Source organism: Mastomys coucha, unplaced genomic scaffold (assembly GCF_008632895.1).
Source record: "Mastomys coucha isolate ucsf_1 unplaced genomic scaffold, UCSF_Mcou_1 pScaffold22, whole genome shotgun sequence".
In the NCBI taxonomy this organism is placed as follows: domain Eukaryota; kingdom Metazoa; phylum Chordata; class Mammalia; order Rodentia; family Muridae; genus Mastomys; species Mastomys coucha.
The window spans coordinates 149,139,923-149,148,775 of NW_022196905.1; positions in this window are offsets into that span (position 1 = coordinate 149,139,923).

Consider the following 8,853-nt stretch of genomic DNA (forward strand, 5'->3'; position numbering starts at 1 on the left):
CACATGGAGGGGTCTGATTGTTCTGGAAGCATGTGTATAGTAGAGGATTGCAAATTCGATCATCAATAAAAGGAGAGGACCTCGGCCCTGTGAAGGTTCTGTGTCCCAGTGTAGGGGAATACCAGGGCCAATAAGTGGGAGAGGGTGGGGTGGCAGGCATGGGGAAGGGGGAGGCAACAGGGGTTTGTTTTGGTTGTTTTTGTTTGTTTTCTTGTGTTTTAGATGGGAAACTGGGAAAGGAGAAATTTACATGTAAATAAAATATCTAATAAAAAATGAGGTTGTAGCAGGCAATTTGAAAATACATAGTTGAAAAATAATGAAAAGTCGAGATGGAATAATAAGATATTTGGGAATGAATAGAATGAACAAATATTGAGATAAAAAAAAAGACACATACACAACCTTTCTATTTTGATATGCCTTAAACAGCACCATAGCTGGGCCACTATCTAACTTCCACTCATCAACCCACCTCCAGTAAATAATCCCAATTTGTCACTAAATTATATATTCTACCTTGGCTTTCCTGGACCCACTTGGGTAGTCCTCTGAGCCACACTCTCCGGGCTCCTTCACAGGGCTGTGCATCCTTTTCCTCCCCTCTTCTCTGGCATGGCATCTTCTACCCTCCACACTCTCTCAACAAGGAGGATCTCCTCTTTCTTCTTCCTTGCTCTGTCCCAACTCTGAGAATCTTAAAATTCACACATCTGTCTGCCCCACCTAGACATTGGCTGCCAGCATCTTTATTTACCAGTCAGAACCAACTCAGAGCAGGGTCCCTCAGTGTTCAGACACTCCTATAAAGCAGTTTTGGGGGAACATAATTAGCATATGTAATACAAGCAGCTACAGAATGTACCTTGAGTTAGAATTGAAAGCATAAAATAAACCATTTCATACTGAATTTAGAGGCAAAATGTTGTGGAACAATAACCCCTATGTAAGATGACGGCATTTGAATCAGCCTAGAAGGAAGTCCTCATCCATGAGGCAGTCACTCCCATCACCCTCTTCCAGGTCTGACACATGCTTTAAAAAAATAGAATATGTAGCTTTGTCTGTTTGTTTTTTTGCACTTAGCATAGTTTGTGTGTGTTTACTTATACTAAAGCATGTAAACTTCATTTCATTTTAGCTACAGGATTGTTTTATGTTTATATGGCATTTTGATTATGATTAAAGACATTATTTATTTTTCTATAGTTTTAGAATTAGGACTAATACTAAAATGTACAATTATGTGCAAATATTTTTGAGCATTTCTCTCTACTGAGTGTATCCCTTAGAGTAGAAAGGTTGATCTGTGGGGCAGCTAAAATTTAGAGTTATATGTGTGCCCTTCTTACTCTCAGTATATGATGTTAATGTTTCTCAATTCTTACCAATACTTGTTCTTTAATGTTTTTTAATTTGCTCCCTTATTGTGGCTTTCATTCACATTATCTTGGGTTTGTTATTTTGAGAACATTGTTTGAAACACAGGCTTTATCTGGCGAGCATCCTTTAATCTCTTGGGGTTTTACTTTGGTCAACACAAAAAGAAGTAATAGCAGAAGGGGTTCCTTTGAACTTACCTTTATTGTGTCAGATTCCTGAGCACCAAAACACAGAACATAGAGGAAAAGCAATTGCCCCTTCCTTGCTTAGTGTATTCTGTTGGTTGTATATTTTATTTTCTACACTAACTGGTAAAAATGGATGATGACTTTGGAAATAAAAACATGGACTAATTTAGTTAAAACCATGCATCTAAATTAAAGATCATGTGAGTCTTGGAAAATAAAGATAATCTAATCCATGGCAAATGTACTGGTATCATATCAGTAGAGCAACCATAGTGGAAAGACAGGCTTTCTACTACACAATATTGTGTCATATGTCTTTACCAATCATCTTTAATACCACAAAAGAGGCATTATCTATATAAACTAATCATAAATCTATATTTCAGAACTTCTCTGAAGTGTTTATTGTAGCTTAAGAATGATTTAGGGTGTTGTGATTTTAAATAAATTATTCAATAGCTATAAATCTTATATATACATCAAGACATTCATTGTAGTGGCATTAATAGATGTTAACTATATTTTTTCCTTCTAAGTATATATCCTTTTGTAATCTTGCTGAATGTAGTATGAGAACCATACCTCTGCTCCAGATTTGTTCATGTGATATGAATGTTATGGTTGTATTTTAAGTAAAGAATCCACCCAAAATGTAGGAAATGAGAAAAGAGTTTAGTTTGAAAACATAGAAGTCATAAAACATACAGAAATTTTAAAAGTACAAAATTTTGCTTGTTGTTATCAATCTAAAATGAAAATATAATATTTTCATCATGCCTATCTTTTTTGTCTTCTCTTGGCTACAACTTAGACCTCAAATGTTACCCACATGGTGAATCTGCACTCTTAGCTAAGAGACAGTGTAAGATGGTAGATCTTGAAGAGACTAGGCTAAATAAAAGCTCATGTCTTTATCATTATATCTTTCATGGATAGTTTAGTATGCCAGTCTGCCTCTTTAACTTCTCAGCCATGAAGTTTGTGTCTTTGCTTTGCTCAATATATCTCACTGTGCTATGCTACCTCACCATTAGCCCCAGATCTACAAGGTAAATTAATCACAGATTAGAATCTCCAAAACTGTAAGCCCTAGTATATGTCTTCTCTTTATAAGCTGATTATCTTGAACATTTTCTAAAGTGAAAGAAAGCTCACTTACATGTCTTCTCAGTTAATTTAGCATTAGCAATGTCCTCCACCAGGAGAGCATATGCTATTGCCTACTACTCTTCAAATTTCAGCACATTCAAATATCAGTCACTTAATTGTTATTAAATTTTTGATATATATTCCATTTTCTCTCCCTTGTCTGCTATATATTGCCTAACTTTTGGTTGGGTGTCAAATTACCTGAAAATGTTTGAAATAACTCAAAATTTATATTGAATTAAATATTTGGACACAGGGGCTGTAGCCAAAGGCATAACTTTGGTGAGGTTTCATAAACAAGAGATAGAAAGAAGATGCTTAATTTAGCCTTTAGAAAAACAATTATGGTTTATTATGCAATATACCTCAAGTTTTAAGAATAAATATGGGTTTATTCTGCAATAGAGTAACTTAGAACTCATAAAAATTATACTTACTTAAGCAACAAGGTCATGGAAGATTTACAGAGCTTGACATGAATCAATATCATTTTGTTACATTTTTGCCTAAGCCCTAAAGACTAACATAAAAATCAACAAAATATTGATGTAATTAGATCTTCAGGGAGATTTATGAGACACTGATATGAGAAACAAGGTTAGCTCATCTATAACCAAGGATATAAAATCTTCATTGGAATTTTGAAAGCAGCAGCATTTATATTTGTTACTCTTATTATTCCAAATGTGGAGCTGTAGAGATGACAGAGAGGTTAAGAATACTTGTTGATTTTACAGAGAAAGGGGATTTCTTCTCCAGGACACTCATGATATCTCACAACCTTCTAGAACTTCAGTAACAGGGAATCTGATGCATTCTTTTTGATTACATAGGATCAAAGTATATATGTGACACACAAATATACATACAGGAAAAAATATATACATAAAATAAAATCTTTGAAAATTTGAATTTCTGTGTACCCCAAATAAAACATTATTTCTTGTTTTTATTGTTGTTATTATTGTTATTATTACATAGGATATTAAATCTATATCAATTAAAATATCAGGAACACACCTATGTACATATACATACAGACTGTATTTGAAAGTGTAGGGAATATTTTGTCCTACAGTGTAAATATGGGCTAACTTTATTTTCAGACAGTAAATGTCTATATGAAAAGTAACTTAATAGGTATAAGGAAAATCTGTAACTGTATTATTAAAGTTTAGTTGATGATTTTTATTAAAGATATTCTACCTTATATGTATTGGTTTGTTAGAAGATATTTTAAGATTTTAGTTGTTTATAAATTATGCATTTTAACATAACAACACACAAATTTAGTGACAGAGTTCTTTATTACTTTGTCAGTGAAGTTATTTTCATTTTTCCCTTAAACTTTATTCATGTCATCCCTACTGGAGTTGGTGAGTGGAAACAAAAATGACTAATGATTTTAAGGCTACTTAAAGACATTTTATCATTAACATTGCTTATTAGATTTTACTGTTTATTCCTAAACCACCGTTTTCCCATTCTTAGCAAGAATTGGCTCTGTTTTTTTGATGTTTGTTTATTTGAGTATGTTTAGTTTTGAAAAAATTAGGGAGTTTGGTAATTACCATCCTATCAACCATGAATTGAATATCCATTGTAAAGCCTTGTGGTAAACATTAGCCAGAGGTTCAAACTTGATGCAGGTGAGAAATTGTAGTATACTTATCTTTAAATACATGGCAGGCAAAAGGCTAAGTGATAGAGAAAGACATGATTACTGCTTAAGATTATGTTTTGGGATAATTTTATCATCTCAAATTTAGAAAATTGCTTACATTACTCTTCAGGTACTCATGTCATAAAATATTTTTAATTTTTTAATTAATTTTATTTATTTTTTTTCACTTTACAATCCAATATCAACCGTTCCTCTCCTCCTAGTACTCCCTCTCCTAAGTCCTCCCTATATTCCCCTTAGAAAGGGGAAGTGCCATCTAGGTATCAACCTTCCTCACTTTCCCCATCCCATATACTACCTCTTCTACCTTCCCCTCCCCACTCATCAAGTTGCTGAGGGATAGACACATCCTCTCCCACTGAGGTCAGACAAGGCTATGCATTTGCGGGTGCCAGATCCACAAACAGGCAGGTAGGCAGCAGGCTCAGGGACAGACCTTTCTGCAGTTGTTTTAGAGACCCACATGAAGGCCAAATGGCTCATCTGCTACATATGTGCAGGATGCCTAGGTCCAGCCTGTGTTCTCTCTTTGTTTGGTGATTCAATCTTGGGGAGCTCTCAAGGGTCCAGGTTAGTTGACTCTGTTGGTCTTCCTATGGAGTCCCTGCCCTCTTTAGTCCCTCAATCTTGTTTCCAACTCTTACACAAGACTCTCAGGAGCTCTATCTACTGTTTGGGTGTGAATCTCTACATCTCTTTCCGTTGACTGGAGCCTCTCAGAGGACAGTTATGTGAGGTTCCTGTCTACAAGCATAACAGAGTACCATTCATAGTGTTGGAGATTGATTATTGCCCTTGAGATGGGCCTCCTTTGGGGGCAGTCATTGATTGGCCATTTCCTCAGATTCTGCTCTATCTTTGTCTTTGCACACCTTGTAGGCAGGACACATTTTGGGTAAAAGGCTTTGTGGGTGGGCTGCTGTCCTATCCTCCTTCTGGGAGTCTTGCCTAGCTACAGAAGTAGTCATTTCAGGATCCATATCCCAACTGCGAGGAATTTCAGCTAGAGTCACCAACTTACACCCTCCAGGGCCTCTCCCCATCGCGGGTCTCTGGCATGTCCTAGTGATTGCCCTGGTCTCCAGGTGATCTCCCTTTTCTTTCCCCGGCTCTCTGTAAGATCCTGCCCTGTCCCCTCTTACCCCCATTTTCCTCCTCCCATCCACCTGTGATATCTATTTTGTTTCCCCTTATGAGAAAGAGTGAACCATCCTCCTTTGTGTTCTCCTTGCTATTTGGTTCATTGGGGTCTGTTGATTGTAACATTCTTATCCTGTACTTTATGGCTAATAACCACTTATAACTGAGTACATACCATGCATGTCCTTTGGGTCTGGGTTACCTCAATCAGGATGATATTTTCTAGTTCCATCCATTTGCCTGTGAAATTAATATCATTGTTTTTATGAATCAAAGACTTCAACATAAAACTAGACACAGTTAATCTAACAAAACAGAAAGTGGGAAATATCCTTGAACTCATTAGTAAAGGAGAAAAGTTCCTGAACAGAACATCAGTGGCTCTGGCACAAAGGTCAAAAATTAATAAATGGGACCTCATGAGACTGAAAACTATCAGTAAGGCAAAGGACACTGTTAATAGAACAAATCATCAGCTCACAGATTGGGAAAGGGTCTTCACCAACCCTACATCTGACAGAGGGCTAATATCCAAAATTTACAAAAAACTCAAGAAGTTAGACACTGAAGATCCAAATAACCAAATTAAAAAATGGAGTACAGAACTAACCATAGAATTCTCAACAGATAAATGTTGAATGGCAGAGAAACACTTAAAGAAATGTTCAAAGTTCTTAGTCACCAGAGAAATGCAAATCAAACCAACTCTGAGATTCCACCTTATACCCAACAGAATAGCTAGGATGAAAACCTCAAAGGACAGCACATGCTGGCAAGGTTGTGGAGCAAGGGGAACACTCCTCCATTGTTGGTGGGAGTGCAAACGTGTACAGCCACTTTGGAAAACAATCTGGTAGTTTCTCAGAAGATTGGGAATAGTTCTACTTTAAGACCCAACTATACCATTCCTGGGTATATACCCAAAAGATACTCCACAATACTACAAGGACACTTGCTCAGCTATGTTCACAGCAGCTTTATTCATATTAGCCAGAAACTGGAAACAAACTAAACGTATCTCAAATGAAGGATGGATACAGAAATGTGGTATATCTACACAATGGACTACTACTCAGGCAATATCTTTCATTTTTTACTTTAGCTTGAAATCACTTTACATTTGGACTATAATACACTGTTGTATTGATTATAAGCAGAGTTTACAATGCCATTTATTGTCAAATGAAGACACTCATCAGAATGAAGAGTAGATAAATATAATTATAAGCCAAAACTGCACTAAGAGTTCTCAAACTCAGGTTCAAGCTTATTGCAATGTAGGTATCAGGAAAACAATGGAGATATAGCACTATTCATTTACCTATGCATACACACATATACAAGTAAATCATGTCACTGTCTTTCTTAGGACTGGACTTCTTACTGGTCCAGATTGTTCATTTCTCTAAAATAGACACTTGATCATTCTCTACCTTGGTCTCTTTCAAAAATTATTCTGACATATTGGAAGTAAATTTATACAATTTTTTTGTAGTATGGAAGATGTTCCTGATGATGTCTGTATCTTAATGCAGACTGTATATCTATATACATTTCAAAAGGAGATATATATGCTTTATAATTCCTAGGTAGATAACAAAAATACAAAAATTGAATTATTTTTCATCTTTTAATGATGTAGTAAAACTAAAGCTTAACATAGACTAGTGAGACTCACTATAGAAGCTAAACACATATTCTAAGATGTTTTTTTATAAAACAAAATGTGTTTTGTTTTTGTATAGTCTTATGAATTACAGTGTTAAACAGTAATGTTATATCAAATACATCAATACTTAATATCACATAAATAATCTAGAAAAACAAACAATTGAAAGGGTAAAAATATACACACATATAAACACACATATATATGTCTATCATCTATCCATTGATCTTTCTATCATCTGCAGTATAGACTCCTACTAAATCAATATGTTATCTGAATCTAAGATTAAATCTATTATGATTTTAGTATCACAATGAGCAAAACCAGTGAATAGTGATATGAAAATACTGAATGTTGTCTCTTTGAAAATGATGTAAACACTGTACATTGAAATAGAGATCTTCAAATTCTTGATAATTTTAATTATGTGTTATGAGAGTGTATTGTTTAGAATTTATATATGTGTGTATATATGTGTGTGTGATTTCACAGTACTTATAAATATTGATGGATATTTTAGAATAAAAAAGGAAAGACAAAATTCTAAATACATAGTTATATCAAATATTATAGAATTTAGATCATCAATTATAATTATATTTTTATTCACCTACAAGTTATGGATAAATGATATGAAAAATCAAATATCAGAAAACTAGCCAATGACACAAAAGTAGAACATGATTGGCAACATACCCTAACAAAGAGCTTATATCTCAGAAAGTAATTTACTTGCCACGAAGCATAATGCCTGTGTTGAATTCATAGAACCCATGCAAAAAACAAAGGCATACAGTGACCTGTAATTATAATTTCAATTCTGGGAATGGCAGAGTTAGAAACAGGCTGATTATCCCAGAGATTCACTGGTTCACCTGATTTTCCAGTGTCTTTCTCAAAAACCAATGAGGACAGCAATTGAGGTTACACCTGAAATAGACTTCTGGCTTCCATGTATAGAGCACACACATGTATTTCCATTCATATGTAGATCACACATGTGCCCATTCATGAGCATACACAAAGAAAATTGCTTAATCACACTGGTTACATTCATTTTATAGCATATATTTCTATAATACAAAGAATTACTGAGAAATCCCTTGAGATGTTATCACATTGAATACTGCCTATACTAATGAAAGTAAGAACACTGATATACATGATATATATATATAAAAACTAATTTATATAATTCTTACACATGTCAATCTATTGTTCACTGAGTTTTATACTATGTGATATTCCTAGTATAATCTTTTTTTGTAAAGAAATATTTGGAAATATTAATTAAAATGTTAAGTATATGTTCAAACAAGTTATGGTTAATTCATTGGAATATGTATTTATTTTTACCATGCATGATCAATAGGTTCTAGTATCATCATGAGAACCATATAGGTGGCATTTCATGTATATCTATAATTATTTCTATGAATATTGTTTTTAATATTATTTTAATTTTTGTTTATTATTTCTATGAATGTAGAACTAATTTTCTGATAGTGAAACATCATGTTCTCTGAAAATCTTTTCTATTGCACTGAGATGATGACTAACTCACCAGGAAGGAGTCCAGCCAGCAGACTGACATTAGTATAATTCAGTAATTGATATAAACCATGAATAGAGAAGTGGTG